At 36.2% G+C, this 13,625-nt stretch overlaps 2 pseudogenes; both read right to left on the reverse strand.

The window, feature by feature from the left end:
* Window positions 1–1,756: 1,756 nt before the first annotated feature.
* Window positions 1,757–2,681, reverse strand: LOC101107648 (olfactory receptor 8B3-like; annotated as a pseudogene).
* Window positions 2,682–11,630: 8,949 nt separating this feature from the next.
* On the reverse strand, window positions 11,631–12,553 carry LOC101107914 (olfactory receptor 8B3-like; annotated as a pseudogene).
* Window positions 12,554–13,625: the final 1,072 nt, after the last annotated feature.

A 13,625-nucleotide genomic window follows, 5' to 3' on the forward strand; every position in this document is an offset into this window, starting at 1 on the left:
GTCAGACACGACTGAGCGAGTGAACTGAACTGAACTGAAGTTTTTATCCTACCCATAGAAATCCTGTGATCTCCTTCATATTTCTAGGTCTTCAGAAAAAAGAGGAGAATCATTAAAAAGAGGCTTTTATTTAAAAAAATTATTTCCTAGATTCCTTACCCCTAATTTGAGTTTTAATCACTAATAATTATTTTATCTTCTGAAAAAAGTCCTCTTTTTCCTCATATGTAACCACAACTTTTCTACCCTCATTTCAAAAAACACTACTATTGATTGGTTGCTGTGTATCATAAGTTTATGAAAGCTTTATGGACTAAATAGTTAATGTACTAGATGGAATAAGTAAAAACCCATGTTTAAATATAATTCCTAAGCCTCATGAGAAGTCCCCACAAAAACCTCTTATTTTTGGCAATGTGGCTTGTTAAATCTTGGGCTCATGACAGGATTCTGGACTCTTTAATTTCCTATAGCCTTGTTCCTTGCATTAAAAACACTTGCAAGTGTTCCATTTATTTTTCTTCTTTTTTGGAAGAAATAACATCCTTACTGAGGCCTGTTGTCTCCCCAGTATTCAAATTCATAAGGCCTCCCATTTCCCAACAACAATAATAACAAAATAAACTATTTTCATAAACAAAAAAACAACTAAAAAGTACCCATCCTGAGAAAAATTCATGTACCATCCAGGGACAAAACACAGTCAAATTTCAAATTGGAATATTTTCTTCTATGCCATGTTTACCAAAACAAAAATAATGAGATAAAGTATAAGCAAAGAATACTATGATTAATAGATTTAAAGTCATAAAATTGAATTTAGTCTAGATGTTTTCATTAAAAGATATACAACTGTAATAAAGCAATAACTACTCTGAGCTATCCAGGCAGTATATGTTAACAATCTGTTATGTGAAGGACTGGTGTATAAAAGTAAGAAAATTCTTTGTCAAAAAAGCAAAATGTGTTTATATTGTTTATACTTAACAATTTTGTTAAGTATTTATGTAACAGTCATTATATAACCTTATATCTTAGGGATTAAGTGAAATATATTCTTGCTCAAGGAAGACAGGAAGGAAGAGAAGAGAAAACATTGTCTGATTCATGCTTCCAATGGCAAGTTGTGGATAAGATATCCATGAAGACGCAATGTAAATCTCAAGTTCCCCAATTTGGTCATCAGTAGACCTGTCTGTTATTTCTACAGGGTAAAACATTCAAACTGAAAGAAAAAACAGATTTAATTTTTTTTGAGTAATATTAATAAAGGGGAGAAAGTGAGGAAAGGAAGTTGTGCTAGTGGGCAAGAAAAAAGAGACCTATTCTGAAAAAGTGGAAATGAATTGAGAGATGACTCAGATGTCCTGCTACATGGTAAAAAAGAATTAAGAATATTGTCAATAAAATTACTATGCTGCTGCTGCTAAGTCACTTCAGTTGTGTCCGACTCTTTGTGACCCCATAGACGACAGCCCACCAGGCTCCCCCGTCCCTGCGATTCTCCAGGCAAAAACATTGGAGTGGGTTGCCATTTCCTTCTCCAATGTATGAAGGTGAAAAGTGAAAGTGAAGTCTCTCAGTCGTGTCCAACTCTTTGCGACCCCATGAACTGCAGCCCACCAGGATCCTCCATCCATGGGATTTTCCAGGCAAGAGTACTGGAGTGGGGTGCCATCTCCTTCTCCAATGATTAAACACAAAACCTTCCTGCCTTTGACCAACTGTACAGAGAGATACTCTAGTCTATTCAAAATCATCTCCTACTTAGAGTTTTTCTCAAAGCAGTTTTCACAACGTTATTTATCAAGCTATAGATCAAGTGGTTCATCATGGTAACCACATTCATATAAAAGATAGAAGATAATTTTTTCCTTATCCAGAGACCCAGCAGAAGATGATTTGAGATACATAAATGTACATGATCCAAAGAAGAGAGAAATAGCAATGATGTGGGAACTGGGTGCTGAGGGCTTTAGACCTGCCCTCCGCGGACTTGATTTGGAGGAGATTGGTGACGATGAGACAGTAAGAGACAAAGACTGTGAAACTGGGCACAATGATGTTGGTGCCCACCACAATGAAAACTACAAGCTCATTCACATAGGTACTTGTGAAGGAGAGCTGGAGCAAAGGGTGGACATCACAGAAATAATGGTTGATGGTGTTTGCATCACAGAAGGTCAGTCTCAGCATGTATCCAGTGTGAGCCATGGCACCAGAAAATGCCATCAAGTAGGAACCAAGCATAAGCCTAGAACACACTTTAGGGGACATAACAACATTATACAAAAGTGGGTTACAGATGGCCACATAGTGATCATAGGCCATTGATGTCAGCACATAGATTTCAGAAATGACAAAAAACAGAAGAAGTAGAGCTGAGTGATGTACCTCATGTAAGAAGTATTATTCTTCTTCGATGTGAAGTTAATCAGCATCTTGGGTGTAAATACAGAAGAGTAACACAGATCTATGAAGGGCAAGTTAAAGAGGAAAAAGTACATGGGAGTGTGCAGGTGTGAATTCAGTGAAATTAGTGTTATCAATCCCAAATTTCCAAACACAGTGACCATATACATTCATAGAAAGAGGAAGAATAGAGGGAGTTGGAGATCTGGTTTGTCTGTTAATCCCAATAGAATAAATTCAGTCACAAAAGAGTAATTTCCAGGAGCCATTCTTCTCTAAGGGAAACTGTGGACACTGGAGAAAGGGCTACATTAGAGAACAACTTAGCTCTTCCACAGTATCATTTCCTACAAAAGAGCACTGTTGTTTTTCTTGTTTAGTCACTAAGTTTTGTCCAATATAGCAAAGTACATCACAAACAGAGGGAAGCCCAGTCCTGTCATATGCAAGCATACCTGCTGGAAAATCCAAGGGGAAGAGGGATGGACTAGGATACCATTATTCTACTGTCATCTCAACATTTCCTGATTCACTTGAACTCTTCCTTCACCAGGATAACTGGAGGCAGTGACCTTAACAACAGCCTGGTATTTTCTTCTAATGCAGATTAGACCTTATGTGGTAGGAACCAAGAGCACTGTTATAAACCAAGATGAAGGAACCAGAATCTATGAGAAATATGTTACTCCCCTTGTCACAGAGCAAAAGCCATACAGGTAGGAGAGAGTTACACCTACTTAGAGGAAACTTCCTGACTTAAAATGTCATTTCTGTCCCTTCATTTCTCTCAATATTTTCTGATCCCTCTCCAACAGATGCTTCCACTAGTTTCACTTCATTCACAGAACTGGACAAAATGAGAAAGAGTGGGAATATATCAGGTCCCTGGGCTTTCTTCTCAAAAAGGGGAATACATTACTATAAACTGGATTCAGAAATGCACACTCCTTAGTTCAGAAAACCTGAGGGCTGGCTCCCTTATCAGTTGTCTTTACCCAGTTGATACTGGAGATGCAACTTCCAGTTCCTAAGGCTTGATTTCTTTGATTCTCTGATGAGATGGCATTGACATATGCCCTCAAAATCTCTGTGAACTACTGTGATCTCTGATAATCGTTTTCAGTCCTTTCACACAGTATAGAAAAATTAAGCCTTTTGTTTTCACACTTGCTGTTTGATTGGACACAGAAGATTTAATGTGAGTGTAATGATGTAATGCATTTGGTTGAAAACAGGCTAGATGCTTGCTGAGTCTTTTCCCCAGGGAGTAGATTAGATGAAAACAGGGAATAAGAATATTGTTCCCCATTCATGATCTCTTTTTAGTTCCTTATGGACTCATTCTTTTTTTTCACTTCACTCTAGGGATTGTGCATCCCTTAGGTGCATTAAAGTATATTCTCAATCTCCCTATTATCTTCACCTCTGAAGGGAAAGTTACTCTATTGCTTCATTCTCTCTTTATGCCCATTTACTAAGTGGACATATTTTCTGCAAGGGTCCTAATTCCAGAGTTCTTTATTTCTTTTTCTAGAATGCTTCAAATGTTGAAGTAACTCATTTCTGCTGTTCTCTCTCATTTCTGAAATTATTGATATTTCTGGAATTATTGGTAATGTTATATATCCTTTCTAGTGTTTATCTTAATATATACCCAACATTTCTACCTGATTCTCCTGCTTGGTCATTTTCTGTAACATTTCAATAACTAAAGTTACCAGTCTTTTCTCATCATAGAAAAGAGCAGGGGCCTATGGAATTAGAGAGTGTTGTCAATCTTGTCTTCCTTCTTCCACTCTTACTAACTACAACACTTGGAACAATTTACTTAATCTCTCCTTTCAAATGTTTAAAATAGGGATGGTAAAGAGAACACCTCTTTCATTGGGCTGGTGTGTTAATAGATGAAAAATACCTAAGTGAAATGGCACTGTACCCGGCATATGGTGAATAGTCATTAAGTGCCAGCTGTCATTATCTATATTACCATCAATTCCAGTAGTGTCTCCCTTATAACATTCAACAGACTTCTTCCTTTAATTCCTGTGTTCCTCTATAAATTGTAAATTCTCTAACAAACATTTATTCTACCATGTTTACTATTTTGCTAATGAATCTCAGAACAGTGCAGAGTACAGAGAAAAAACTCAATGGCTCTTTCTGAAAAGCAAGTTCTTTTTAGCCTGAAACCCTCCAGAATATAGTCAACATTTCTCTTATGCTAAGCCACAGCATCTACAATCACAGTGTCCATCCATGTCCGTCAGCCCCCACATGACTTCTGGATTTCATGTTTAAACTGAACTATAATGCTGAACTACCGTGGCCACTATTGTTCTAGCATTTTCCCAGCTACTTACTCTTATTTAGTCATGGACACTGCTGCTAGAATAAGGTCTGAAATCACAGCTCTGGCCCTCCCTAGTTCATGAATTTTCGATGGTTCTCCATTACTCACTTGAAAACTGAACCTATGGAGTAAAAATACAGTTCTTAAAATGATGATTAAGTCTTTGCTAAAACTAATGAAGAAATTGAGTCAGAGTTATCTTTGATGAGAAGCCATGAAAATACCATTTTGATTGATTGGAATATATTTTACACAGATTAAATATTGAACAACCTTTTAGCCTTCTCAAAAATATAAGAAAGAATGTTGGAGGATGTTTAAATTTGAATTGCCTTGAGAGCTTCAAGTCATTTTAGAAATATGTATGTATTCTAAATTTAATTTTTTGAGGAATCTTCATAATGTTTTCCATTGTATTGCTACCAGCAGTGCACAAACGTACCCTTCTCTTCACATTCTCATTAATACTCCATTTTATTTTTGATAATGGACATTCAGAGTGTTGAAGTGATATCTCACTGGGGTTTGATTACCCTTTCCCTGAGATCAGTAAGCTGAGCATGTTTTCATGTAAAAATGTCTATCCAGTTTCTTTGCCCATTTTTTTTCTTTCCAGTATTTCTCAAATATTAATATCTGAAAAGGGATATATATCCAAAATATGCAAAAATTCTTTGCCCATTTTTAAGTTGGGTTGTTTATTTTCTTGATATTGACTTCTATTAGTTATTTCTATATTCTGAAAATCAACTCTTTATCAGCTATATCATTTGCAAATCTTCTTCCATTCAGTGTGCTGCCTTTTCATTTTTAAAAATAATTTAATTTATTTATTTATTTGTGGCTGTGCCAGGTCCTTGCTGTTGTTCAAGCTTTTCTCTAGTTACAGAGTGTGGAGGCTACTCTTCATTGCAGTGGCATCTCTTATTGAGGATCAGGGGTCTCTATGGCACGAGAGCTTCAACAGTTGCAGCACTTGGGTCAGTAGTTGCAGCTCCCAGACTTTAGAGCACAGGTTCAGTACCTGTGGCACATGGGCTTAGTTGTTCTGCGGCATGTGGTATCTTCCCAGACGAGGGGTCGAACCTGTGTCTCCTGCATTGGCAGGCAGATCTTTACCACGGAGCCACCAAGCCCTGCCTTTTCATATTGGTGACAGTTTCCTTTACTATGAAACAGTTTTTCACTTTGAATAGTTCCTTTTATTTATGCTTTTATTTCTCTTGGCCAAGAAGACATAGCCAAAGAAATACTACTAATTCTAATGTCAAAAAGCATTTGGTTTATGTATTCTTTCAGAAATTTTATGTTCCAGATTTTATCTTCCAAATTTTATGTACCTTTAATTTTTAAATCCGTTTTGTTTGAGTTTCTTTTTTATGTGGTGTGATAGTGGTACAGTTTCTTTTGCATGTAGCTGTCCAATTTTCCCAAAACCCTTTATTAAAAGCTATCTCTCCCCACTTTGTATTCTTGATTCTCATTTCATAGATTCATTGACATGCAAGTGTGGGTTCATTTTTGAACTCTTTATTCTGTCCAGTTGATCAGCATGTGTTTTGTGCCAGTACTATGCTGTTTTGATCCCTATAGCTTTGTAGTATTGTTTGAAATCAGGAAGTGTGATATCTCAAGATCTGCTCTTCTTCTTTAAGACTATTTAAGCTATCTTGATGAAAGTGAAAGAGGAGAGTGAAAAAGTTGGCTTACAGCTCAACATTCAGAAAACTAAGATCATGGCATCTAGTCCCATCACTTCATGGGAAATAGATGGGGAAACAGTGTCAGACTTTATTTTTCTGGGCTCCAAAATCACTGCAGATGGTGATTGTAGCCATGAAATTAAAAAACGTTTACTCCTTGGAAGGAAAGTTATGACCAACCTAGATAGCATATTCAAAACCAGAGACATTACTTTGCCAACAAAGGTCCATCTAGTCAAGGTTATGGTTTTTCCAGTGGTCATGTATGGATGTGAGAGTTGGACTGTGAAGAAAGCTGAGCACTGAAGAACTGATGCTTTTAAACTGTGGTGTTGGAGAAGACTCTTGAGAGTCCCTTGGACTGCAAGGAGATCCAACCATTCCATCCGCAAGGAGATCAGTCCTGGGTGTTTATTGGAAGGATTGATGCTAAAGCTGAAACTCCAGTACTTTGGCCATCTCATGTGAAGAGTTGACTCATTGGAAAAGACTCTGATGCTGGGAGGGATTGGGGCAGGAGGAGAAGGGGATGACCAAGGATGAGATGGCTGGATGGCATCACCGAATCAATGGACATGAGTTTGGGTAAACTCCGGGAGCTGGTGATGGACAAGGAGGCCTGGCATGCTACCTTTCATGGGGTCACAAATAGTCGGACACGACTGAGTGACTGAACTGAACTGGACTGAAGCTATTTGTTTTTTGTGTGTGTGTGTGTTTCCATAAAAATTTTAGAATTATTTGTTTAAGTTCTATGAAAAATGCTATTGTAAGGATTGCAAGAAATTTCCTTGGGTGGTATGGTCACTTTAATAGTACTGATTTTGCCAAACCATGAGCAAGGTATATCTTTCCATTTCTTAGTGCAATCTTCAGTTTCTTTCACCAGTGTCATCATTTTCTGAGCATGGGTCTTTCACTTCCTCAGTTATGTTTATTCCTGGGTATTTTGTTGTTTTTAATGCAATTGTATGTTTTATTGTTCTCTCAAACTATCTTTCTGATAGTTTATTATTTTAGAGAGATGCAACAAATTGCTGTTTGTTCAGTTTTGTTACCTGCACATTTACTGAATTTATGAATGAGTACTAATGGTTTTTGGTGGTTTCTGTAGGATTCTATTTTTTCTACAATCATGTCTGCAAACAGTACAAGTTTTAACTTTCCCTTTCCAATGTGGATACCTTTATGTCATTTTCTTATCTGATTTCTATGGCTAGGACTTCTAATACTATGTGGACTGAAGCAGTGATAGTGAGCATCCTGGTCTCATTTCTGATCTTAGAGGAAATGCTTTCTGCTTTTCACAATTGAATATAATGTCAGCAGTGAGTTTCTCACACGTGGACTTTACTATGTGGAGATGCTTCTTTCTGTGGCCATTTAGTGAGAGATTTATGAAAAACGAATATTGAACTTCCTCCAAAGATTTATTTTGCATCTATTGAGATGATCATATGACTTTTTATTTCAATTTGTTAATGTAGTATATCACACTGATTAATTTCCATTTATTGAATCATCCTTGCATCTCTGAAATATATCCCAATTGATAATGGTATATAAGCCTTTTAATGTATTGGTGAAATCGATTTTCCTGTTTTCTTCAGAATTTTTGCAGCTGCATTCATCAGTGATAATGGCCTGTAAACATTTTGTGGTATTTTTGTCTTGTTTTTATATCAGGATGAGGTTGATCTCAAATTATGAGCTTGACATTGCTCTTTTCTCTGAAATTTATTGGAATAGTTTGAAAAGGATACCTATTCTCTCTTTTTAATTGTTTGGTGGAATTCACCATTGAAGCCATTTGGTCTTGGACTTTTTTAAAAAATACTAAATCAATTTCAATACTGACAAGTGATTTGTTCATATTCTGCTTCTTTTCAGTTCAGTCTTGGGAGACTGTACATTTCTAGGAATTTGTCCATTTCCTCTAGGTTGTCCATTTTATTGTCATATAATACTTCATATAATCTCTTATGATCCTTCTTATTTGTGTGGTGTTGCTTGTAATGCCTCTCTTTTCATTTTTATTTTATTTTTGGAGCCATCACTCTTTTGTTTTGATAAGTCTGGCAGAAGGGTTATTGATTTTGTTTATCTTTTCAAAGAACATAGTCTCATTGACCTTTCCTATTGTACTTTTTCAGTCTCTGTTTCATTAATTTCTCCCCTTTTCTTTATAATTTCTTTCCTTTTATTTATTTTGGGTTTTGTTATTTCTACTCTTTATATTCTCTTTAAATACAAAGTAAGGTTCTTTATTTGAGATTTATCTTATTTCATGAGGTAGGTTTTTTATTGCTATAAACCTTGAAAGAAAGGTCATATCTAAATTACTTATTTCCACTTAAATTGTATAAGTATAGCTAACTTCCACTTTCAAAAAAAATTTTTCACAATAATCTGATGGAATGAAACTTAACTTGAAAGTTCATTTTTTCTAAAAATGAAACAAATTTAATTTCTATTTTGAGGCTTCTCAAATGGAAGATTTGTGACCAACTGTTGCACATTTTTGGCACCTCAAATAATGGTAAAATAGAGAGCAGAGTGGGTGTACCTCTGCATACCTACAAAGGTTATAAAGAGTGTAATCATTATTGACTAATTTAGATACACTTCTCTGTATATAAGGAAGACAATTTTATAAAAAAAGATAACAGGTAAATGAAAAAAATACCAGTCTAGGTCAACTGTTTTATATAAAAAGATCTTTTTAAATGAAAATCATACATATTGATATCGAGATCAAGGGATGTGGTATGAGTGAAAACTACATTGAAAACTACAAATCAAGGATATAGCAAGGAGTTAAAAATTATGTAAATAGTGAACATCTAAAAATACCCCAAAAGCAAACATATCATAGTGGTGATAAATTCATAATTTCTCAGTACCTAACTCTTCAGAGGGGACTATAAAACCAATAAAAATATTATTAAAGTTATCTTTAAAAATGTGGAAATTGACACAATTAAGGGTTTAAGCGTTTTATTTTTTTATTTTTATTTTTTAGAGTAATCATTTTCCTTATTTTCTAGAAAGAAAAATAACCCAACATCTTATTCCAGAAAAGATACTGTTACAATTTATCCACAAAATGTTTCTTTCAAATTATCATAGTTTTAACTGCAGGTTGACTTATTTTATATCTTAAAATAAATGAGGAAGAAGCATATGGAAGTCAACAAAAGCAGGAGTGGTTTAGTTGTACTCAGGTTACAGCAAAGGAATGGAGACTTGTGAATTTAACTTTTTTAATATCAAAAGTTTAAAATTTTATCCTATCCAGATAAATCCCAGGATCTCTCTAGTATTTCCCAGTTCAGTTCAGTCACTCAGTTGTGTCCAACTCTTTGCGACCTCATGAATTGCAGCACACCAGGCCTCCCTGTCCTTTAGGGCTGTCCAAAAAAAGGAGAAGACTCATAAATACAGGTTTTTGTTTTCTATTATTTTTTCTAAATTCCTTCATTCTTATTTGAGCTTTAGTCCCTACTCACCATTTTATCTCATGAAAAAGTGTCTTATTTCTACTAGGATTACCCAGTTCTGGCCATAGCTTTATTTCCTTTATTCCCTTTAAATTCATCTTTATTCCCCCAAGCAGTACTACTGTATAGTCACTGTGCATTATAAGATTAGAAAAACTTTATGGACAGGATACATTTCCTTCACTAGATGGAACAGAAAAAAAACTTATAGATCAAAGAGCAGGTCCTAAGCCTCATGCCCACACTCCACAGGGGACCTCTTATTTATTGGCCATGTGTCTGTCGAGGTCCAGCCTCATGAGAGGTTACCAGGCTCATTTCTCTCCCATGCCCTGTTCTCAGAAATATAAACACTTGAAAGCATTCCAAAAACTATTTATTTTTTTAAATTTTGTGAGAAAAAGGAATGTTCTTCCTTGAACAATCACCTCCCCAATAAACTAGCCCAAGAGGTATTCTCTTTCCAATAATACATTAAAAAAATGCCCCTGACAAACTGTTTTCTTAAAAAATAAAATTAAATAGCAAAGAAGCAATCAATACCCAGCCTGAGAGAAATTCATGTACCACCCTGAAACAAAGCACAGTCAGCTTACAAGCTAGAATAGTTTTTCTTGTACCATATTTACTTAAGCAATATTAAAGAGATAGAATAGAAGCAAAGGATACTAAGGAGATTAATCGACTTGAAATCAGAAACAAATTTATTCTATACTTTTTCATTAACACATATGACTGTAAATACATCATTAACTATTCTGAGCTTTATTGTACCACCCATATAATGAATACATTTTGACAACCTGCAATGATTTGCAGGTGACAAAATCCTTTGTCAAAGGAAGCATAATGCAGTGTTTACAGATGCAAAATGGGTTACACTTAACAGTCACTATGAAGTCTTCCACCGCAGAAATTAGGTGATACAGTCTTACTCAATGAAGCCTGGAAAGATGGGAACAGGAAACATTCTGAGTCATGTTTCTAATGGCAATAGGCAGATAAGACATCTTCAGCAACATAATGTCACCCTAATGTTCCCTGATTTGATCATCTGTTGAGTAGTCTATTTTCAGAGGAAAAGGGAAGTTCAAACTAATGGAGAGAAAAATGTATTCTAGAAAAGAATGCAATAAATACACAAAATGTATTCTAATAAATACACAAAATGTACTACAATAAATAGTAATGTGCATTCGTGCTCAGTTATGTCGTATTTGACTCTTTATGACCATATGGACAGTGTAGTCCACCAGGCTCCTCTCTCCATGGGATTTCCCAGGCAAGAATACTGGAGTGGGTTCCTGTTTGCTCCTCCAGGGGCTCTTCCTGACCCAGGAATTGAACCTGAGTCTCTTGCATTGGCAGGAGGATTCTTTACTGCTGAGCCAACTAGGAAGCCCATAGATAGTAAACAGGATAGTAAACGTCTTTCTTAATAGTATTAAAAAATAAGAACATGTAAGGACAGGAAATTATGCAAGTGGTGAATAAGGAGAGAGGTCCTCCTATATGATAAGTATAAATAAATTGACACAAATCTCAAATGCCTTTCAATATGATAAAATAGAAATAGGTTAAGAAGATGCTAATAAAATTATTATAGTTGAAAAGAGAATCTTGATATTTTGACTATCTGAACAGAGACACTGTTGCTAGTCAAAACTATATCCCACTTACAGTTTTTCTCAGAGCAGTTTTCACATCTTTATCTCTAAATCTGTAGAATAAGGGGGTCATCATAGCAACCACATTGGTGTAAAAAAACAGAAGAGATACTTCTCTCATCCATATACCCAGCAGAAGGTGGTTTGAGATACACAAATGACATCGATCCAAAGAACAAAGAAACAGCAATTATGTGGGATCTGTAAGTCTTTAAGGCTTTGGACCTGCCCTCTGTGGAGCTGATGTGGAGGATGTTGGTGAGAATGAGACCATATGAGACAAAGATGGTGAGACTGGCCACAATGATATTGATGCCTACCACGATGAACATTTCCAGCTCACTGACATAGGTACTTGTGCAGGAGAGCTGGAGCAGAGGGAGGATGTCACAGAAATAATGGTTGATGGTGTTTGCATCACAGAAGTCCAGTCTCAGCATGCATCCAGTGTGAGCCATGGCACCAGAAAATGCCATCAAGTAGGAACCAAGCATAGGGTGGAACACACTTTAGGGGACATGGCAACATGATACAAAAGTGGCTTAGAGATGGCCACATAGATGTGATAGGCCATTGATGTCAGCACATAGATTTCAGAAATGACAAAAAAAAAAAAAAAAAAACCAGAAAAAGTAGAGCTGAGTGATGTGCCCCAAGTAAGAAATAATCTTCTTTGATGTGAAGTTAATTAGCATTTTTTGTGGAAACAGAAGAATAACAGAGATCTGTGAAGGACAAGTCAATGAGGAAAAACCACATGGGGGTATGTAGATGTGAATTCAGCTGAATTAAGATTACCAAGCCTAGGTTCCCCATTACAGTGATCATATGCATTCTTAGGAATAGGAAGAAAACGGGGAGTTGGAGATCTGGTTGGTCTGTTAATTCCATCAGAATGAACTGAGTCAGGAAAAAATCCATTTCCAGGAGCCATTCTCTAAAGGAATCTGTGAACACAGGAGAAAGGGTTCCATTAGAGAACAACTCAGCTCTTCCACTGTTTCTCCTCCTATGAAAGAGGATACACACTGTGAATGCCTGACACTATCCCAACCTGGTCCCACAGAGTCTGCCTTTTCCATGATCAGGATACAGAGTGATGTGGACTTGCCTTTATTAGAGCTTTTATAAGTTAAATATAACAAAGGACATCATAATCATCCTAGAGAGGGAAGGCAAGTGCTGCCATATGCAAACATACATTCTTGGAAAACCCAGGGAAAGGAAGGATGGACAAGGATGCAATTCTTGTGCTCTCATCTCAGCTTTCCTTCATTTCTGTGAACTCTTCCCTCATCAGTCTTCTCGTTGCAGATAGACTTTACGTGGCAGGAACGCTGTTTCTAAATCAAGATGAGGGGGCCTGAGTCTAGGAGAATTAAGTTACCAACCTTGTCACAGAGTAAAAATCATGCAGGTAGAAGAATGAGAGATCTACCTACTTAGAGGAATCTGCCTGACTGTTATGTCCTTTGAGCCCTCTAATATTCTCTGATTCCTCTCCAACAGATCCTTCCACTAGTTTCACTTCAGACTCAACAGCACAAAATGAGAAAGAATGGTCCATGGACTTTCATCTCAAAACAAGGAATACGTATTGTAAATTAAATTCAGAAACTCACTCAACTGTGTTTAAAACTTCAGGTCTGGCTCGCTTACTCTAGGTCTTTACCCTGTTGGTTCTGCAAATGTCATTTCACGTTCTCCAAACTTGATCCTTTTGATTTTAGGGGAAAGGAGATAGACATTAGTTCACCTATGCTCTGGAAATCTTTTGAACTTCTATAATTTCTGATATTTTCAGTGTTCTCAAATGACAGAAGAAAATAATCTTTTATTATCATACTTGCTACTTGATTAGACACAGAAGATTTAATGTGAGAATAATGATGTAATGCACTTGGTGAAAAGCAGGTTAGAGGCTTGCTTGGTCTCCTCTCCAGAGTGTAGATTATATGTATAATATGGAATAAGGAAATTACGAATTCTGGTT

Source organism: Ovis aries, chromosome 21 (assembly GCF_016772045.2).
Source record: "Ovis aries strain OAR_USU_Benz2616 breed Rambouillet chromosome 21, ARS-UI_Ramb_v3.0, whole genome shotgun sequence".
Lineage (NCBI taxonomy): Eukaryota > Metazoa > Chordata > Mammalia > Artiodactyla > Bovidae > Ovis > Ovis aries.